The sequence below is a fragment of the Phasianus colchicus genome, chromosome 24 (assembly GCF_987193195.1).
Source record: "Phasianus colchicus chromosome 24, bPhaCol1.hap1.1, whole genome shotgun sequence".
In the NCBI taxonomy this organism is placed as follows: Eukaryota; Metazoa; Chordata; class Aves; order Galliformes; family Phasianidae; genus Phasianus; species Phasianus colchicus.
Genome location: NC_143459.1, coordinates 1,236,160 through 1,258,670, shown reverse-complemented (window position 1 = coordinate 1,258,670; position 22,511 = coordinate 1,236,160).

The window sequence follows — 22,511 nt, the reverse complement described above, 5'->3', positions numbered from 1 at the left end:
ACTGAGGTCCCTTTTTTTTCTCAGCAGCAGATCCAGGTCTCTAAATGTGGGAAAAATTGTCTTGAGGAAAGGGAGTCAGTGTAGCTTGTGTTTGGCTTATGTTATTTGAGATGTATACACCATCGGTGTAATTGGCAATGCCTCCTTGGCTTTAGAGAAGTGCTGATGATTTAGAGTTGCTGGGAAGGCAGCCTGAATTACACAGTGTTGTGGGAAGGGAAAAGAAAAGGGAAGAAAAGGGGGAAGAAAAGGAGAAGGACAAAGAAAAGGAGAAAGGGGAAGGAGAAGAGGGAGGGGAAGGGGGTGAGGAAAGGGAAGGGGAAGGAAAAAAGGAAAGGGGAAAGGGGATGGGGAATGGGAGAGGAAGGGAAATGGGAAAGGAAAGGGAAAGAAGGGGAAGGAGAAGGAATAAGGAAAGTGAAGGGGAAGGGAAAAAGAAAGAAATAGTCTTCTGAACAGAGTTTCTGTGAGTTTACACTTTGTAAAAACTGTTCTCTGCTACTGCTGCCTCGGGAAGTTCCCTTTATTTGTTTAAGAAAGGTTGCTGTCTGTAATTTGCAGAACATCAAGTTTTGGACTAGAACGTAATTTCAGTCATTTATGGAGCAGTTTAGGTCCTGGAAGCAAAGGTGCACTATCACCTAGAATGGAAGGATCCTCTGTGTGCTGCTCTGCAGCCTTCTCTCAGCTCCTGATGATTTCCCACCTATGTGAAACAAACCAGCTGAACACACCACCTTCTGTTATTTCCTTTATTTCTGCACAGATTCCCTCCCCTTGGGAGCAATGCGTTCCAGTTATTGTTTTTCACAGCGCACCGACGTTACTCAACCTTGATTTCATCCCTGCAAACAAAGCCACTTCAGATGAGCATGCAGATCTGGTGCGGATATTTGATTTCTGTGAGCTGTGAGGGCGCTTTGAGCAGCCTCCGCTGAGACCCAGGACCAGACTTGGCACAAAGCCTCCAATAAGAGACTCTCAGCCATTATTCTTGCTTTTAGCTTGCTTTGCTCTCAAGAACAGGGGCACGAATAGGGTTAGTGGGTGTGAGGCTGTTTAACTGCTACAGCCTCCCCTAAAATCTCAGTTTATGGGGCAGTATGAGGGGATACTCCAAGCGGGTGAGATGGATGAGGGCTCTGGAAGGGTGCAAGAGGGTTTTACCCACACACTTCAATTAAAGAGATGAGCACAAACGAGGCCAGGCCGTGTCCCTTGCCCTTAGCATTAGCAAACTGTGTTGGCACATCTGCTCACACATCTTCTGGAAGAGTTGGTTGTTGTCCTCTGAACAGGGAAGGAGGGTGACAACCTCTGCTGTCATTGGGTTTATTCCACGATGGATGCAGGTTCTGGGCCAGTGGTTTCCTGGCACCCCGTGTTTGTAGCACACACTTGCTAGGCCACACTTTCTCTAAAGCTCTCTAAATGCTCAGTTGCAGCCCAAACATCCAAAGGTATGAGCAACAGGCAGTAACACAGACAAGTGTTAACTGTCATCAATTTTATGACGTTTTTATGTCTTCCAAGTTCCCCTTCGGTAAAGATGTATAGCAGTGCTAAAGCTCACCCTGACAGCAATTTTCCCCACTCAGAGATCAGGGCAGAACATAAAGGGCTGTGGCTGAGCAGGGCAGGAGAACCAGAGCTGACCTGAGCAGCAGGTTCTGCAAATTGCACCAATACCACCTCCCTGCTCAGCAATCCGCTCTGCAACGTGGCCAAGAAGGAGCATAGCAGCATTACCCTGCTCAAGGTTACATGATATTCATGGGAAAACCTGCTTAAAACACTAACAAGTAAGTTAGTACCTGCTACAGGAAAGGAGAAAGGGAGCATGGAGAGGGCTCAGCAGAGGGTGAATGTAGCCTTGATCTACTATTTTTTTAAAATAAGGCTTTTGCCTTTGCACTATATGTAACACAGTGCACCAATACTTGATTTGTGGGTTGAATCTTGCTCGAACCAGTGACAACAATTCGGCTTTCCCCTATAGCAAATGCAGCCCATACTGTGCATGGGCGCCTTTGAGAGAGGTTGAATTTGGTCTCGATAAATAGGGGGTGAGCTCCTAGCACTGCTGGAGTTATTTGCAGCTTCAGGCAGGTGCCTTCACCTCCTGTGCTGCAATGAAAATAACAACCATATCATTACAGCCTAAAAATGCAATGCTGCTTGGCAGGCTGAGAGCTTCAGGCAGCTCCTGCTGTGCATGTTTGCAGGGCAAAGTTAACAAGGGTTAAAATAAAATTTGGAAGAAAAAAAAAATCAAAAAAAAGCTGTTCTAATCCAGTTGTTTGCACAGACACACAATAGCAATTCATTTGGTTGATGGGCTGATGGACCCCTGGGGGCTTGACCAAGCAAAGGGGAGACACCAACATCACAGGGGCTTTATGAGGAGTGTGGGAAATCCCTCTGGTGTCATTCAGATGTCAGTTTACATAATTTCCAGGCATCACCTTGGGGAAGTGTCAAGCACAGAGTAATTACTGCTGCCATTGGTGTGGCTGACTTTGGTTGTTAAATGTTAATGCATATTAAGATATGTCAGCCTGCAGGCAAAGTCCTGCCTACCTGATATCCCCTTGACTTTGCTCTCAGGGACCATTTGTAAAACTCAGTGATCTGGAGCTGGGGGAGATTTGGAGATAGCATCAGATGTGCTGGGGAAGGCAAGTGAATGGCTGGTGAAGAAGCATGGAGGCAACTGCTCTCACCCAAAAGCCAACCCAAGGTTACGGATGCTGTGAAGAAGGGTGAGCAGGGCTGGGGTAGCTCGGGGCCAGCACTTCTCCAGGGGCTGTGCACTTTTCCTCCAGCTCTTATTGACTGAATTCCTGCTCCAGCCCCCTCTGGGATGAAAGCAAACACCCCTTTTAATTAACTTCCCTCCTCCTTTTCTTTACAATTCGTAGCCCTTTTTTGTACAGCAGGTTGAGAATCAGTTGAGAGCCATTTAATTCCTCCAGTTTGTGTTCAAGTGGGTAAAACATCAGTCAGAGAGGCCAGGAGACCAAAGCATTATTACATGAGCACGGCCACCTCACATTGCCAGCCTGCAGCCTCCAGGGAAAGCCCTCGTGCCTCCACCTTACTGCATGCAGAGAGGCTCAAATCTCACAGTGCAACAACTATAATGATCCATAAATCCACATTTTCCATCCAAAAACAAATGTTCAGAGCTATTGATGGGCTATCAGCAAGGTCCTGGCTCAGCATCCCCATCCCTTCCATGTTTTCTGGGGCTGCTGCAGTCTGTGAGCAGAGAAAGGGGAGTCCTGGCAATTCCCAAAGGAATTAGCTGGGGAGATGCTACCCACAGCATTGTGGCACCCTGTCACATCCAGGGCACAAAGAGTTTTGTCACTTTCTTGTTTTGCAGGCAAACACACAGCAGTGTGTTTTTCCTGGCACTACTCTCATTTAATTGTTCACCTTTTCTGAATGCACATTGCATGCTGGAGCTGAGAGCTTTTTTTGCCAGAGGAATCCAGTGCAACAGCAAACACCACGGGAGCAATTTTCCCTTCAAGTTTCTGAATATATTGAAAGCAGAAAGGCAGAGGGTGTGAATCTAAATGAAGGGAAGGAAAATTAACCCACCAGTCACTACAGAACCTGCCTGTCCTTGCTCCTCATCCATCCCCAGCTGTCTGACCCACAGGTGCCCAATTTTTTAAATTGCCTCTGCTTTCTCCAGCAGACACAACACAGCAAAATAAATACAGTAGGGGGATGACGACAGCTCTTCTGCAGCTGAGCCGTGCTCCTGTGCCACCTTAGAAGTTGGTGTGTGCAGAGTGAACATAGTTTTGATGGGAGGAGGAGAAAAACACATTATATGGTGACCTGTACGTATTTCTGAGACTGGAAAGACCTTGATTACATAGACAGCATGGCTCTGCTCCTGCAGATAATGACACGCAGGGAGATTTGTGCCTTTATTGGCAGCTCTGAATGTTATCTGTGTAGGTCAGATGATTTATCCAGATAAACTATCAGTTTTCCTCTATAACTTCAGATTTGTGGCATATGAACATCCATTAACAACGACAATAATAATTTCATTTTAAATTCGAAGGGGCCTACAGCTGTATCAGTGATTGGTGTTCCCAGCACTGTGCAAAGATAGCAGATAGGTGGAGAAACTGATGGATATTCAATTATGATCAAATAAAGCTGATGTTCTATTTATGTAGCACAGAGCAATTTTATGAAGAGCTGATTGAAAAAGGAGGGAGATGTTGCCCTTTGCCTTGAAGTGCAGAAATCACTCTCCTTCTCCTTCCTAAAACAAAAAATCCTATCTGGCTTTTGAAAGTTTGCTGCCCCTCCACTTGAAAATCGCTCTGAGTCATTAGAGATATAGAGGGCCTGGATAGAACCCCCTGCACTAACTGCAGTGATGTACAAATCACACATCTACCCAAAGCCGGGTGCGGTTAGAGAGCAGACAGCAGCACCCACATCCTCAGGACAGATGGGACACATCTGCCTCCCATCTCCAGGACTGGACCTCCCCCTGCAGCTCCCCGGGCTCCAAACGAAGCTCACATACCAGCCTGCAGACACCTGATTTCTGAAAATCCCATTAACAGAAAAGCTGGTTTAAAATCTGCCTAATGGGAAAACTTGGAGCTCTGTGTGACCGCCCCATGCCTGGCTCTCTCCCACCCGTTCACTCTCAGCATTTTGGATCCCTCCTTTGGGTGATTCCCTTTTTCCTTCTGCTCCTTCCCCCCCTGCTGGTGGTCAGGTTGAGGATGAAATTCACTGTCCGGGTGCAAACAGTTTCACTAAAAAGCTGTAAATGTGCACTTAACCCCCAAATTTAAGAAAGTTAACCCAGCCCTGTGCGGGGAGTCACAGAGCCCGGGGGAGCATCCTTCGGTCACATCTAAGGGGGTGTTGTGGCACAACCAGGTGGTTCTGGAGCCAGGCAGCAGGTAGGAATAGAGGAAATTAGTTGTTAAATACGCGGTGGGTTGCCGTGTTGGTTAATTAACCATTGCTTTGAATAGGTTTACACAAATTGGTTCGTGGCCATTACCGGGACCGGCTGCACCGCGTGCTGTTCCTTGTGAGAATTTGGCTTTATCAAACGTGGCTCCAGGCTGTAATTCTTCTCCTTCACGGGTCCCTGCAGTATTGCCAAGGCTCATTAGGACATGTGGATAATGGGATATTTTTATCCAAGATAATTAAGCAATTATTACACGTAATATGGAGAGGGGTCAGTTGTGCCCAGCCTACGCTGTAGCAAAGAAAAAGAAATGCTTCTGTGTGTTTTCTTTTCTTTTCTTTCCCTACAGACAAGGGTCATGCTGCAGCGGGGGTCCCGCTCCTCCCCGGCCCCCGCAGCCTCCGGGGTGCTTTCCGCAGCTTCGATCTCCCTCTGGTGGCTGAACATCGTGGCCGTGGGGTGCACCGCCTGGATTCTGGGAGAAGCGCGGACTGTCCCTCATCAGCTGCTCCACCCTGAGGTGCTGGAGGAAGGAGTTGACAGAGGGCTGTTGGAGAGGGTCCAGAGGAGGGCCACAAAGATGATCAGGGGACTGGAGCACCTCCCCTATGAGGACAGGCTGAGGGAGCTGGGCTTGTTCAGCCTGGAGAAAAGAAGGCTGCGGGGTGAATCATTGCAGCATTTCAGTACCTAAAGGGAGCCTACAAACAGGAGGGGAATCAACTCTTTGAAAGGGTAGATAACTGCAGGACGAGGGGAAATGGTTTTAAGTTGAGGGAGGGAAGATTGAGGTTGGATGTCAGAGGGAAGTTGTTTGCTATGAGAGTGGTGAGGTGCTGGAACAGCTGCCCAGAGAGGCTGTGGATGCCCCGTCCATTCCTGGAGGTGTTCAAGGCCAGGTTGGATGGGGTCCTGGGCAGCCTGGGCTGGTGTTAAATGTGGAGGTTGGTGGCCCTGCATGTTGCAGGGGGGTTGGAGATTCATGATCCTTGAGGTCCCTTCCAACCCTGGCCATTCTGTGATTCTGTGAGTTGTTCTCTGCCATTCCCCGCCATGGGTAATTCGGAACCCCACAGCAACACCCAGACCCTATGGCTGAGAGCTGTGTCTCCTTGGGCTCCAGCAGCTCAGGGCCAACCCCACAGCCCTGCAGAGCTGTTCCATGCCCAACACCCTCTGGGACAGAACCTTTCCCTGTCCTCCCCTGGCACAGCTCCCTGCCGTTCCCTCAGGTCCCGCTGTGTCCCCAGAGATCAGGGCTTCCCCTCTGCTCTGCCCTGAGGAGCTGCAGGCTGCCATGCAGGGGCTGCAGCCCACCATAAGAAGATCTTTTCCAACCCTATCAATTCTATGAAGGCTCCCCTCAGCATCCTCTGCGCTGCGCCCAACAAACCAAGGCACTGCAGCATGGTGCACACACCTGGAGGACATCAGGGCATCTTCAGAGGGTTTCTGCCCTGCTGCATCCAGCACTGGGCACAAAGTGCCCATGGTCCCAAATGGGTCCCATCTCTACGATGTAGCACCTCCCTTTGTAGAACAAAGGCCCACAGGGGATCATCCAGCAGCAGAGCTGTTAGGGAACATTTTCACTCAACAGAAATGAAGGACACGGCCAGGAAAAAAATAAATAAATAAAAGTGCTATTAAGTTTGAAGTATTAAAACACCAATCAATTTCCTTGAAAAAGGGCTGGATAAATGCCTGAAGACGTCCAAAGCAGCCCCATTACACACAGCACATCTGAAGTCTGTTCCCATAGAATGTGGGTTGGTTTTTTTACATAGTGGCCTACGTGGATTTTGTTTGTAGAGAAGATAGAGAGGTGGTAGAATATAACTGAAGGTTTCTCAGGAAATCTTTGCCTTGGTATTCACACAAGTGTGTGTGTCTGTATCTGTATCTGTCACTTTGGCTAAAGGAAAAAGCAACATTGAGAAACAGAACAGTGACAAATTTTCCTCCCTCCCTCAAATTCCGTCACCCCTTGGATTACCTCTGGTTGTGCTTTTCACACCTCTCAGAGTCACCTGAACAGCTTGTTTAATAACGCACACACAGTTTGATTAAATGCCATTGCTGGGAAGGGAGAGTATATTTGTTTAGCTGATCTGGATGAGCCAAACTAAATCTCTAATAGTCTGCAGTAACAAGGTATGAATATGTAACCTATAAACTATAAACTCCTTCACCCCACTGAGAGCTCACTGGAAAGTATTTCACTGGGATTTGTGAATCTGGAACCCCACTCCACTGCAGTCTGTTTGTATTTATGCATGAAGGGCTGCAAACACACTATGAGAAGTAAATAACTTCCCTGGCATTATGTTCTTCTCCATGGACACAAAGAGAAAAATATGTATCTGTGAAACATCTATTTACAGCCCAGGAGAGCTTTTATTTCAGTTTCAGGAAGCACACACAAATGAAATCCCCACGGAGGGTGGGAGAGAGCAACTGTGCCTGAGAGAGGACAGGCGGGGTTATACATGGGGATAACATTCCCACCTGAAGGGTGGGCTTTGAAATGAGAGAGTCTTTAATGTCTGCATCTGAACAGGTCTTCCTCAGTTCCTCATAGAGGGAACAGAAGCGGCTCCAGAGAGTGATTCATCACAGCCCAAGACAGATGTCAAAAACAAGGTGCGTGCATCACGCTCCCACTGTGCTTTTTTCCCTTCTTTTTTCTTTTTCTTTTTTTTTTTTTTTTTTTTTTTTTTTTTTGTTCACTGACAACAAGGCAACACAGGGAGCCATTTGAGATGCCCAGATTAGGGTGGATGAATCCTACAGACTGCAAAGGCAGAGGATCTCAGTGCAGATGGAGCAGCCACCTGGCACCCTCAGCATGTGGGGCACAGGACGAGGGCAGCACCCTCATTTTTCCATTCGGTGCATTCACTGCTGTTGTAGTTACTGAATATTAAGTGGCTGAGCTGTTTCTTTCATCTAGCTTTTTTCCAACAGTTGCAGATCCCAGCACGTTGTCCAGCAGAATAAAGGTCTGTTATAATGAATTTATACCTTCTGCTAATAGGCTTTTTATCTCCTCCTTGCAGAGCACTCCACCGTTTTTAACAGCAGAGCTAAATCCAAGCCCCACCACCCAGCACAAGCAAACACACTGCTCCTGTGCAGTTCCTGTCTCCCAGACGAGGCACAGAAATCAGAGGAGGTTTGTGCACACACACATGTGCTGCTCAGTCTTTTAGCTGCCCACTTAAGCCAGATTTTTTCAATGTCAAGCAGTGTTTAGAAGCTGTTTTTCTAAGTCCTCTGCAAACACTCAGGGAGAGGCAGCTCTTGCCCCAAAAAGCTTTTGTTTGACATGGAAAGCAGGAGGGGAAGGATTTTTACTGAGCTCACATCAGAGTGGGCACAGCTCCTGTGAGCGCTGCCCCATGTGGTGTAAAAATGGCTCCGAATTGTGAGGTCTGGGTGAGAAGTTTATCCTATAAAAGGAATATTCCTTCAAACTGCAGCCCCCACTTCCACCCCCAGCTCTGAGCTCAGATTACACTGCCTGTGCTGCTCCAAAGGCTGTCCCTGCACTTCACCAGTACTGCTTTACCAAATAACAAATGGTGTCCCCTCCTAAAAACAAAATATTTCCCCTGCCGTAACAAAAGCTGTCCCCACCCAACAGCACAGAGCTGTCAGTCCATGCCTTGCTGGCTGCAGTTATTCAATTAGGTTTGGGCTGTTGAAATTCACTATAAACACAGAGCAATTTCATAGCTCCAAAAAGGGAGACTAACCAAGTGCTATCCTATAAAACTCAGTGCTAGATATGCAAGGTGCAGGTGAGGAAAGTGTTGCCACGATCAGATGCAGCTAGCTGGGGAACATATTCAAAGCCCAGAGGAGTCCTAGCATCCTGCTGCAGCCCTTCCTGGCTGAGCTCCTTGGCTCATCCACACCAAGAACAGATCCTGAGATGTGAAGGATTCCACGTGCACCCCAGGGAACTGTGCCTGCCCCTGCAAGAGCTGAATTTCCCCTAGCAGCTGAACCTCTCACTGCTTTCATTTCCTTGGTGACCTCTCTCTCTAGGATTGCACTGTGTGGGACAAAGCTATGAACATGGTGCTGTCATCCCTCAACAACAGCCTGGAACAGGTCTAGTGCTGCTTCATCTCTGCCTGGTGACATTTCCACAAGCGTGGAGTGTATCTGAGCTGGAAATGTGACATCCCTCTCACATGTTCATAAGCTCTTGCTGTGTTCCGCTGGCGAGCTGTGCTGTGTGTACCTGAAATGATCCAATCCATTAAAAAACCTTTAAAAGGTTATAATGGAGATGGAGCAGTCAAAAGATCTCACTGTGCTTCTGGAGTGCATGTATTTTTATGAGTCACACCTCTCTCTGAGCATCAGGCTGAACAAAGCAGAGATCAGGGGAGCAAACAGGAGCTGGAGGGGGGCATTGCTGCACCAGGAGGGTGTGGAGCTGCTCTGCCACTATCACCCTCCTTCCTGGCAGATGCAATGGGCTCCTCCGAGGGCAAATCCTCTCCTCTAAGGGAGATCTGGAGTTGGGTCACATGAAACCTAATGGTGGGTCATAGGAAGGGTATGGGATTTATCTGTCTTTGGAGATATTTTTAAGGTAGAGTCAGGAGAACATCCCATATGAGCAGGTAGGACAAGTGTCTCATGGCTTCTTTCTCAATTTCAGTTTGAAAAAGACCCCTACTTGGGGTCGTGCCTGGCTCCCATGCTGCTGCATCAGTGGGACATGTGGCATTGACACCAATAGAAATAAAGACATTTCATCTTCCACTTTCCTTGAATCCCCATGGTGAGAGGGTCAGAAAAAGATGAATTCACCACGGTGAGTGCCCACAAGGAAACCTCTACAGATGAAGTAGGATAAAGCTAATTGAGTGACTGTTTAAGAATCTTCTGTTGCTCCTCATGCTTGTAAAGGAATTGCATTAAATTGCTGAAGCATTTTTGCCACACAAGGTACTATTAAGATGCCTTTTGCTCTGCTCCCTAATCTGCTGCAGTCACATGAATGGCAATGCATCACGGGGGAACAAATATGTCTATGTCCAGACCCAATCCAGGCACTGGAAAAAAAGCCCACTTGACATTCAAGTGCTTCTGGTACTCCCACTCATCATTTTGGTGCTGTCAGGCTTTACTCTTGCAGACGCCCATGCTTGTGCTAAGGTGAGTTTCACTGCCTCATGTCCTGTGCTGGAGTGACTCTGCCTTTTTTCTTTCAGAATTAGGACTTTTCGTGCTGTGATCCTTGGTGCATTTCATTTGCCCCTTGAGGCTTTCCATCAGTGTTGCTTCCAGCCAATGCTTTTATTATTGCAGCCACGTGCAAGTTATTAGTTTTGAATGGGTCAGAAAGCTGACATAAATGAAAATACCTTTATTTGTGTGCGTGGTGCAGGCTGTGTGACAAAAACTCTGCCTTTGATTACTTTTCCATCGCTGTTGCAGAGCTGCTTGGAAGCTCGGAGGATTAGAAGATGGCATCAGAACTCATTGAGATATAAATGACTTTAATATGCTTTGACACACACCTCAGTAAATAAAGCTGGTGTGTTGCCAAGGTGATGCTCCCGTGTTGCTATGACTATATCAAATAGCCGTGGTTACTTCTTCCTGGTTCCACTTGGAGGGGTCTATTTCTGAAACGTCCTTTTAATAGCTTGTGACACTAATAGAGTGATAGGGATTCTGGCCATGAATAGAATGTGTGTGATCCACGCTGCAAACTGCTGCCATTAAACAGTGCTGAAGGCTTTTCCGTAGGAAAAACTGCTCCGAACGCAGCACCACGCTGCTCACTGCCTCTGCCAGTGGGGATGGTTTGGCCCCAGTGACACAGGGCTTCCTCTTGGTCGCAGCACAAGAGATGCCTTGGCTTTCCATTTACCTGTGCAACATAATCTGAAATCTGCTTTGGCATTGAGAGGGTTGTTGGTTTTTATGGATATTCTGAGAAATAAGTCAGAGCAATTATTCTGCATTTAAAGACACTTCTTCTCCTGCATTAGCAGACAGAAGTGGTAATTGGTGCAATATTCCCTGGAGCTGGAAGATGATGTAGCCTTCAGACATCAAAATGCGGTTTTGTCTCAGGTTGTTTTGCAGGAACATCAAAATTCTGGTGAAACGTGTGGAGGGACAGCAAACGACATAATTTCCTTCTTTCCACTTGTGCCTAATTCATCACTGCAACCTGATCACCTCATTCAATTTAGCCCTGGCCGCTGTATTCTAATACTGAAGGATATTTATATGGTGCACCAAAACACATTGCTTGGGCATCACGGTGGGAAGCTGTTCAATTACCAGCTGCCTGCAATAAGCTGACAGTTCTGAGCTGAAATGCTCAGGAATGACAATTCCCTTGGAAATTCTGACACTCGGGCTCTTAACTGCACTTCTGCAGTCACGAGTTTTGACATCTTGGAATTTTCTGGAAGAATTTCTCCTCTTTTTTTATGCTGTCTCCAATCAGTGCCCAGATTAGAGGTCAGGACTTCTGCTCCCAACCCTGCTCTTGCTTTGCTGTGTGTAGAGCAGTAGTCCTCATCATTCTTGAACCTGGGCAGCTCCCCCAAAATGCATGCACTATTTTGCAGGTAAGCTCTTGTCAGCAGCACTCCAGGATTTTCCTCCTTGCTCAGACATCATTTAGGGTAAGAATTCCAGTTCTCAGCCTCTCAAATGCATGGACCTTGTGCTGTTAAATTACATTCCATCCCTATCACTGTATTTCTCAAGGACATCCGATGTATTTCTGATTTCAGCAAGTGACACTGTGGCTTCTTTCTTGCTCTGCATGGATCTGAGTCAGCCCCAGTGAGGGAAGCAGGTCTGAAATGCAGCTGGATGAGGTCTGTTGTACTCAGTACTGTCACTGTGATCTCTTTACAGCATAAATGATGGCACACACATGTTGGAATTGGGGCACGTGAATTTGTCCATGCTCCACAAGCTATGCTGAAATAAGCCAGTTGACGTCTGTAAAAGATTGAGTTTAAATCGATTCACTTCTATCACAATACTTTTCTCTTTTTTAAATGTAGACGAGCCTTTGTGTGCCTAACTGCCCCTGAACTCAAATGGCCAGAGGGATTGTGTTCAAATTATCCATTAAAAACAATCTCCTTGCAGAGACCAAGCATGAAAAATTCAGTCCAAAAGATGAAAGGTTTGGAAAATGTTAGGAGTTCATGGCAAGAGAGGATTTATAAGGGTTTGCAACCTATACTATAGTTGCCATAAGCAATATATACCCCAGCATATATAGGGCCAAAGCTTCCATCGACTTTAAAGGAAAATGGATTAAAGCTTTAAGCGGAAAGCCTCGTGACTAATCATCCATGTGAGTAACCCACACATCACAGGATCCTTCAAGTGGCTGCGTGCGTTCAGAAGGAGCTGCTGCTGGAAACTCTTTGGATTAATTCCTCAGCTCAGGTGGCAGAAATGGGAACTTTGAATGGGAAAGGTCTGATATCCAATCCCTACTGGAAATCCAGGTGTAGCTGTGGTGCCCATCCCTGCTGTGGGTGGGCAGCACTATGGAAGGTGCTGACTGTCATTTTTAAGCTGTATTCCTTCTGGATGGCATGCACAGGGATGGAGAGCTGCTTTTGGAAAGCCCTCCCACCACAAAAGAAAAAGAGGTTACAACAATTAATAAATGTTATTTATAAAGCACTTCCCACTCCAAGAGCCTTTCGGGAGCAGCATGAACCATTAAAATGAAATCCAATTATAAAACCCAATCACAATTAAATCATTCATATCCCTCCGCGGGAGTCCTGTCTCAATCAGTCACTCTGTCTCTCTCCTATGGCCCTGCAGCAGAGGAGGTTCGTCTCATTTGTTTGTGGCATCAACAAGAGAACCCTCATTAGCTGCGTATTATAAAGCTGTACGGGCTAAAGTATTTAGATTAATACGAAATAATTAGCTCTGATGAAAGTCATACCTCACTCAGAACAGCTGGGACTTGAATAGGATGCAACTGAGACTTGATTACTGTGTCATTACAGTATTAGTGCTGTGTACAGTCATTGTCACACAACTCCAAAATGCCTTTGATACGATTACATTTTAATTGAATACCAGCCATGCTGGAGCTCGATGGCACGGCGGCACTGGGGGTGGTAACTGCACTGTGTAGTGACTTTCCTTTTGTCTTTACGAGTACAGCAAACTCCTTAGCGTTCAGAAAGCCACCTTCACAGGGACATTTCCCTCCTGGGAAAGCTTTAAGACATGTCTCGATGTTGTCTCTGCTCAACTTTTCTCGAGAAAACGGCAGGTTTGGGTTGTGATAGATTCACACTCAACCACGGGCAGAGGACACGTGGCCATGCCACCTCCTGGCTGATTTTGAAAATGTTTACCTTCAGAGTTACTACTAGAAAAGGAGACCTTTTACCCTTTGAAAGCAGATTTTAAAACAATTAATGTCAGATGGTTTAAAAAATATCCTAATTAGGAATTGCCCTTTGTAACGTCTGACTGACCGAGGCCTGGAGGTTTAAGGTTAACTCAGAATTACGCATAATTCATCCCTAGGTGCTGTTTGGAGGACAGTGGTTAAGGTTATGTTCTCACTGATGCATGCGACTGTGCTGTGATTTGCATACAGAAGTCAAATTTATAATTGTTAGAGGGGGGTTGGGGAGTAGTGCCTTTCTGGCAGAATACACCGAGCATTAATGGTCTTGGGAGTGGGAGGGGAAGAAAAAATGTGATTGTGACTAATTTAAAATAACATCGAAAGAGATGGGCATATTCAGCATGCTCTGGCACTAATTAACTATTCAGCTCTGGAGCTGAATCCCACAGAATTGAGGTGCTCTTGACTGCAGATCTTGAGGTCCCTGGAGGTTTTCAAGAAAAGAGTAGATGTGGTGCTGGGAAACATGTATTGCTGGGCATGGTGGGGATGGGTTGGGGTTGGACTGGATCTTAGTGGTCTTTTCCAACCTGAATGATTCTATGATTCCATCATCCATCTTCCACAGAGGGAACAAACCATGACATTATCAACTCAATTTTATAGATCAAATAATTCAATTTGAGTTCAGATTAATCTTAAACAGGCAAAGCTGCTTCTCTCACTGAGCTGAATAACACAATCCAGCCTCAGTGTTGCTCTCCTGCCTCTTGTTTGCCCATCACATGAGACCACAACCTCATACTGCAGGATGCCCAGTCCCACATCCCTGTGGGATTGTGATAGAAATGCACATGTGCCCCAGCCCATGACTTGCACGTGATGGAAAGACCCACATCACAAAGCTCTGCTATTAAATCATCTCATTCCCTCAGCTGCAGAAAAACTGCTTTTAAAGCTCATTGTTTAGAGGGCTGGGAACCAGGTGTTGCTTTTTGGGATGAATTGTTTCGTGCTTGCTTCAGCTCCATTCAGTCCCATGCCTGTACCGTGAGTTCAGCCTCCATCAGCCTTCACCAGCCTTCACCACCAACTTACACAGAGCCTGTGTTTGTCTGCTTATCTTTTGGGTGATGGAGAAATGAATATTGCAAATCTAACCAAAAAATAACAACAGGGAATACCCTCCTCCTTCAAAAGCCAGAGCAATTTTCAGGAGGTGCCTTCTGCCAGGATTCAGTTGGTTTATAACAATGCCATCATCATTTTTGAAATGTGGTTGAAATAAATGTATAGAGGTAACAACCCAGGAATGAACAATTGGGTCTTCTAGAGGCAAACACAAGTTATGAATACAATTTACTGCTTAGCTGGAACACTTTTGAATGCTAACAGTGCTATATGGACAGAGGAGGCAGACCACGTGTGCTGGTTTATTAGCTTAAAAATGAATATCTAGTCTTCCTGCACTCATCAAACATAGCCCAGAGGAAGATCAAACTCTTCAGCTTTCCAAACATAACTCAGCTGATGGGTAGGTGCAAACCCATAGGACTTTTCAGTGCAAAAAAAAACAACAAAAAAACCACAAACCTCACTCCAAACTTTATTTAGCTCATTCATCCCTGGATGTATTGGCTTCAGCAATTTTACTGCAGACATAGCAAATGATGCTTTATCACACCAAAAAAGATTGTTCTCTGATGCACCAATAAAGAGTTACTTGATATGGTCAGCAGAGGGAATACTTTATTCAGCAATAATAAAGCAGTGAGGCCATGAGGAGCAGGGCAGTGGCTCAGGGAAGGGAGGCAGAGCTCTTGAGCTTCCCCCTTCACTTCCCTGGTGCCCCCTGTGCTGTAATTTAATACATATCCTGCTCACAAAATGGGTTTAAAGATTATCCACAGAGCTGTGCCTTCCAATGCAAAGCAAGTGATGCTCTCTCCTATGACTAAGCCCACACTGCCTGGCTGAGGAAGTTGGTAAATAGACTCAAAAATTGGGAGGATTTTATTGATATATATATTTTTCTATTTCTTTAGCTTTTTCCAAAGTCAGTCCCATTAAATGAACACAGGTTTTGCACAATCCAGCTTCAAAGGCGAAAGAAGGGGAAAGGAATTGATTGACGTGGGAAATTGCAAGCTCTGGGCTTTCTGCATTGATTGGAAGGTGCCGACCATTGCCCAGCCAGCTGCAGAGTCCGTGGGAGTGCAGAACAGCCTGGTGCAATGGGGCAAAGGCTGGATTCACAACAAAATCAGAAACCTGAAGCCAAACCATGGACGTTCCTTTTGCATAAGACTCTGGGTGGCTCTATTTGGAGTCCGACAGAGATTATGCAACACAAGGAGAAAAGACAGTCCCCCTGCGCTCAGTTAACACGCTGACTCATTAATCATTTTTGCCACAGCAGTTTAGGGAAACATATGCAATCCTTCTCCTACGATACATGTGCAACCACGAGCTGTTGAGCCTTGATCTAACTCAACAGATGCGGCTCTGTGCTCTTCCCACTGTGCAAATGACACCTCTAGAAATGTTTTCAAAGTTTCTGTACCTCCAGCTCTGAGATTTCAGAGCGATGCTCATGGAAGTGAATACTCATGAGAGCAGATGCTGCAAAATTTATCACTGGAAATGCACAGGGCCATCGTGGCCCTCGGATTGAGCTATGCCTGCAGAAAAGCTGCAAGTCTGGAGAAGTGACTGCAGGGTGATGCCTGGAGGCATTCCTTTCCCAAAGGCTTTAGGAAGGGAGAAGCTGGTAAGCAGCTCCTCAGCTAGGAAGCTGTTAGTGGAGATGCTGAGATCTGAAGGGGACAGAAAATGTCCATCTACAGAAAGATGAAGAGAGACAGTTGAAGCACATGGGACTCACTTGCTTGGATAAGAATTGTCTCCAGATTAAGGCACTTTAATGTACATCTCTCTGTGTGTGCTGAGCCGCTATCCTCCCATCAGAGCCAATAGAGATCTTGGGAGCAATTGAATTACTTAAGCATAAGCATTTTGTTTCATTTGGCACACCCTGGGGGCACAAAAGATGTGCAGTGGCCTGGAAAATGTGACACAGGACCTCAGGGGACCAGCAGCCTTCTGCAGAGACATTACCAGGCCAGGAGAGATACCTTAGGGCAATTACTGTTGTAACCATGTATCACATTGAGCTCCTCATCAGTAACCAGTGGAGACCCTGGAGAACTTTCTGCTCACCAAAATGGAGCTGGGATTTCATCACCTCTGCTTTGCTTGTGTCCTGAGCACTTCCTCATGAGCAGCATGTTGGCATCTGGGTCTCAGGGTAGAGATGGGAGTGTGCATAGGGCTGGACATGGGCTTCGGCACTTGGATGTGGGTTTGGGACACTTGGGACACGGGCACCTATGCCTTTTTAATTTTTTTTAATGCAAACATCACAAGCAGCAAAGCAAACTGGCGGCCTGCAGCATGCTGCCCTGCCTGCAGATGTTGCTGTGGGTTTTGGCTTGCTCCAGCCCAGATCCTGGTCTATGAGCTGAGCAAAGCTGGACCTCAAAGGCTGTGGAAAACAAACTGCCTGTGTCTTTGCAGGGGAGGCAGCTGTCTTAAATCAGTGCTTGCCTCTTAAGACACTTTCTGATTTTAAGCAGCACAGCAGCCATCCTTCTGGTGTTTCCAGCAAGTCTTTGGAGTATCTACAGCTCCACTTTGCAGTGGGAAAGTTTTATTTTTAACCCTTTCTCCTCATCTGAAGTTCTCTGTATAGGATCCTAAATGTCCTCCATGGGGAAATGAACAGGGACATTAATGAAGGGACATTATGAAAGCACACGTTTGGTGAAAGAGATGGGGCCCAGCCAGTGCTCCTCCTCCTGAAGATTTTGCTTCAGTCATGAAAAAAACACCCAGAGACAGTTTGTTCTCCTGATCAGAATCCAGGTGCCATATTTACATTTTGTCTGAAATTAATTCAGTCAGATCTTTCAAATGCAAATAGCTGGGAAAGAAATAGCCCCAGATTATGGGGGAAACTATATATATATATATATATATTTGCCTTAATGATATATTGCAGGCAATTGCTTCTGTCAGAGAGCAGCTGTTTGTAAACAATCAAGAGCATTAAATTGCCAGGGTAGCAAGAGGTAAAAATGTTCTTTCCTCTCTTTAATCTTTAATAAATACAGAAAACTGACATTGGCCAAAGTTGCTAATGCTGCTCTTAAAGGCAGGTGCTTACTCTCATTCCTATCTTTCCTGGTTAGCTGCTCATAAAATAATATGCCTGGGACAGAATTAATCAAATATCAGCAGTTTGTTTGCAAAACATGCCCAAAATAGGGCAAGATCTCCTTATTAGCTCTCTATACTAAACCCTGCAACAGACCTTATCAGTTACAGGCACTTGGCTCACCTGGGACACTCAGAGCACAGCAGTGTGGGCATTGCTGCTCAGTTGGATGTGACCTTCCATCAGAGTCACATACACACTCAGCAGCAGCTCTGAGTGGTTTGGAAAGGTGTAGGAAAGGCAAATCATCAGCCATTTTCCACACACGAAAAGTCAGGCAAAGGAAGGGGAAACAACAGGCTCCTGACCATCCTATTGGGAAGAATTACTGCCTCTATAAAGACTATTTTCTATCTTCATTCACCAAAACTGTTGTGAAGCACAGCAGGTTGCTCCTGCCTAGATGTGCTTTGCTAAGCAGATGCGTTTTAGCCCAACACACCTGTAATTGCTGGCAACCAAACAAGTCTCACGTTCCTCAGTGCAATGGGATCATTAATGGGAAGAGGTGCCTTGTACCCGACTGCTCCAGAGACAGCTCAGGGCACATAAAGATCCTTGTAGCTGGGAATACCCTGTGCGTTTGGCAGAGAAACAGATATGTTCTACCTTGTTGTTTCTGCCCTCTCGGTTCATAGCAGCCATTTGAATGGGCCCTGGTTTTCAGTGAGAAGGTAATGGGTTTTAAATATCACCACAGTTTATGGTGAAATCAGTGCATTTCGTTTTTCTTGGCACAGGGCTGGAAAGGAAAAGGAAAACCTGGACCCTGCCAGGAACATCATGACTTCACTCTGCCACTGAGGACCCAAATTCCTCAGCGTGTGACAGTCCAGGCAACAACCTTCATCATTAACAGCAAAGGTAGGTCCCAGGAGCGCAGGATTACTCTCATAAATTGCATTGCTGAGCAAGACGTTGGTAGATGCAGAGTTTTGGCTCAGGCTGCCTTGCAGGCTTTCCGTGGTGCTGAGTGAAGGAGGGAGAGGGGACTGCTCAGCAGATTAAATCACTCCAAAACAAAACAAAAAAAGTAATTAAATTTTTAAAAGGACCTCAGTGAATTTAGCTGGTAAACAGAAATAAATGTTCTGTTGTGCCTAGAGTCTTAGCAATGTCCCTATCAGGTCTGCCCTTAGTCTGAAAATAAACAGTGGGTATATGGTCTTCCTCCCTATTGAAGTAAGTCAGCAGCAATTTGATGTTGGCTTTACCCACAGATGATAAACCTGGTGTTTGCAGCCATTCAGGGAAAAGCTTTCCCCCCTCTCACCTAGGAATCCCTCATGGAATCACCATCCCCAGAGGTGTCCAAGAAATATGGAGATATGGCACAGAAAGATGTGGTTTAGTGGGTTGATGGTTGGACTTGGTGAGCTTAATGTTTTTTTCCATCCTCAAAGACTCCATGATTCTGTGGTGTCAGTAAATCTGTCTGAAATAGCAGAGCAAAGGAACGATCCCAAAGCCATTTCCTTTTGGAAAATGGTGGGAGAAATGCTACAAATATTGGCCTGGTGTCACACGGTGGATTTTTGTTCATTTCTAAGACCATGAGCAATGCCTTGCAAGGCCAGACCAACCGCCCATGAAGCCCAGTGCTGATCTTAATGATGGCAGCAAGACATCCCATCCACGGAGAGAAGGAGACCTGGCTCCTATCAAGTGATTGTGAATGTCAGGACCAGTTGGTGTCAATTGCTATTAGGGACAGCTTTGGGCCATCTGTGCCATGTTTGACATCTGGGCATTGGCAATGGCCCCAGGCAACTCTGATTAGGCAGAGCTGTCATTCTCTAGTGACTCCATTGGGAACTCAAACACTGATGTGTGGACATGTATTTTTATGATCCTTTTGAGAAGAATTTAATTGAAATTGTCCCACGTGAAGATATGCAAAAGGATACCATAAGATCCAGGATTTTCATTTCAAGATTTGCATTTCCAGGATCTCACTCTATCATCCTAGGCTGAGCCGTGTTGTCTGGCACTGACTCCCAGAATGCTCACCTCTATTCGATTTCAGTCTTCTCTAGTGACTGGGTTTTGTGCCGTGCTCTTTCCCTTCATCACATCCCTTATTTATGCTTAAATCGCATGCATGCTCAGCTCAGTAGTGGGCCAGATCACAGGCTGCTTAAGAAACCTCTGAAAATCTGCAAGAAGCAAAAGTGAGATTTGTTGATATATCTCTATCAGGATCTTCTCTGTAGCTAGATGAACAGGGCACCATAGGGTCACAGACAATTGTGTGCTTTCTGTTAGCACAGGGCAGCTTTCTCTGCTGAGCAACTACTTCAAAACCCTTTGTGTCCCAGGAGAGGCTCTCACTCTCCAAGGACACTGGCTGCCAAATACAGGGTGAGCTGAGGTGAAGAACGCGTGATCCAAGCTGACCCTGGCATGAGTGCTTTGACCTGCCCAAAGAAATAGAACTCAGTCCAGCGGTGGGAAGAAAAAGTCTGGGAGAGGAGCCAGCAGTTCTGCAACAGACTTACCATAGAGGCTTTGCTGAAAACAGGTTTTCTTCTTGTGCTGTTGTGTGCAATGCCTGCCCTTGGAACATGAAGCCCAGAATGTTTAATGATATTATTCTTCCTGCTGGACGGAGGACAGGCAGTGCCGTTCCAGCCCTTAGATACTAAGTAGTTTGTAGAATTCATGGGATTCCTTTTCCTTGGTGTTGTCTCTGTAGAAACCTGAAATCAGTGCATTAACAGTGGGTCTATAGAGATGGTAATAGAAACAGACCAAAATCTTTGTCTATTTGTGTTACATGTGCCCAGGACGTGACACCTGCCCTAACACAAGCACCAAACTTTTAGACAGGTTACATTAGGTGATATGAGTGCTATGAAAAGATATTTCTTAATAGAACCTTTTGAGTTTGAGAGACGAGTCCTAATGATTTCATTATGAATTCATTAATACTTCTGCTTCCTTTCCAGTATTATTTTGGTCTCTTTGACTTCTGCCAATATTTTGCACTTATAAGAAAAAAAAAATTCATTATTGGATCATTTTACAGATATTAAGAGTCTGTGGCCTCACGCCATGTCTCAACCTTTACATCAGATACACTTCACTGACTTCAAAGTAAAATCAGGCACCCTGCTAATTTCATAATGACTCTGAGATAGCTGGATGCTGTAGGGCCCTTTCTGCTGTCAGGGCTAATTAGGAAGGGATTGGACTGTGTCAGGTCTGTAGCTTCACTGAAAAGCCTGAGGTTTCCAAACCTGAGCTATATTGCAATATTCAGTAATCATCTAAATTTAACCACTGCTGGATCTGTTGCATGGGCAGAAGAGACAGCCTGAAACATGAAAATGCTAAAATACAGAATTTCAAGTGAATCTGATACGGTGCTGATGTAAGTTTGGGGGAAAAAAAAGAATTAAATTACTCATGCAGCTTCAAATGCTGCCTGACATCTTGGCAATGGATCTTCAGCAGCCCTCTGCCTTCCTACACTGGGGTGTGGGTATGACCTCCAAACTTGCTCTTCCAACAGGGCAGCTGTCTGAACTTCTGCAGTTCTGAAAGTGGAGAAAATCTTGATCTAGATTTGGATTTCATGGCTTACCCCAGTAGGCAGTTGCTTGGATTCTTCAGGAGACACACTGAGACTAATGTGAGGAGGAGAGACAGAGCTGAGGTAAAAACAGGTACAAAAATATTAATGTAAGCTCTTGGGAAAAGAAGCCATCAGGTTACTCACGTTCTTGATTACAACTTCATCTGAGGACAGAATTAAAGCACAGCAGAGTGCTTAAAATACCTTGCCTGCTCTTTGTCGCAGTTTTTCTTTCCACCCAAGTGTATTATAGAGAAACATGGCCCCCCCAAAAAAAAAGAAAAAGAAACCTCTATCCAAGGATAGCTCAAGGAAAGAGTTTTACCTGTGTATTGAAATTGTCTCTTCCACGTTAATGAAGTCAAATGAATTGTCTTATGCCTAGTCAAAATTTCATCATGTGGACTTCATCCCAGAACTTGGACCCTGTCTTTGCTTCACAGGAGTTCATACTTCCAGTTCATGAAGTCTCCAAGGACATTTTAACTAGGGAAGCACTTTGTGTTGCTGAGAAATGGGTATCTCCAGGGGTGCTGAGTAGCTGCACATGGGAAATAGCAAGGTGCTACGGGAAAGCTATAGATATAGGTAGAGGTGTTATGCTGTGGTCCACTGAGAGTAAAAGGATCTATGCTCATGTGCATGTGAGCAGATGAGGATGCACAAAGCCACCATGTTTGGACTGATACACTGCGTGTGCTCATGGGCTCCTAAGGAGATTTGTCCTGTCAAACAGCCCACTGGAGTGTAAGAACAAGTTTGTCTATTCAGCTGTGTCTCTGACAGTAGCCAAAACAATCTCCCTAGGAAAAAACACAAGAGAAGAATAATAATGGCATTTTCCAATGTTCAGCCATTCTGAATGGCTTCCTTCCTTCTTTCCCCCCCCAGCTTATATCGATGAGCATGATGCCATGTGATAGGGGATGTCCCTTTGGTCAGCCTGGGCCAGCTGTGTTGGCTGTGTCCCCTCCAGCCCCTTGTGCAACCCCAGCCCATCGCTCACATGATGTCTCATGATTTCATACTGAGCAGACAGGCAAACAGACATACCTATACCTACGTCACCCTTGATGTAAGGGGTTCTGACCTGTCCCAGCAACGTGAACATGGTCTGTCTATGGGCAATGCTAGACAGTTCTGTGAGGGTTTGGGGATTTCACTGAAGAGTCCATGAGACATTACATAACGCATGGAGTTGAGGACAGACCAGCAGGAATGCGTTCCTCTCATGCACAGGCAGGTGTGAGGTGTTAATTCTTTCTGTAAGCAGATTTAGTATGGTAACAAGGTGTCCAGA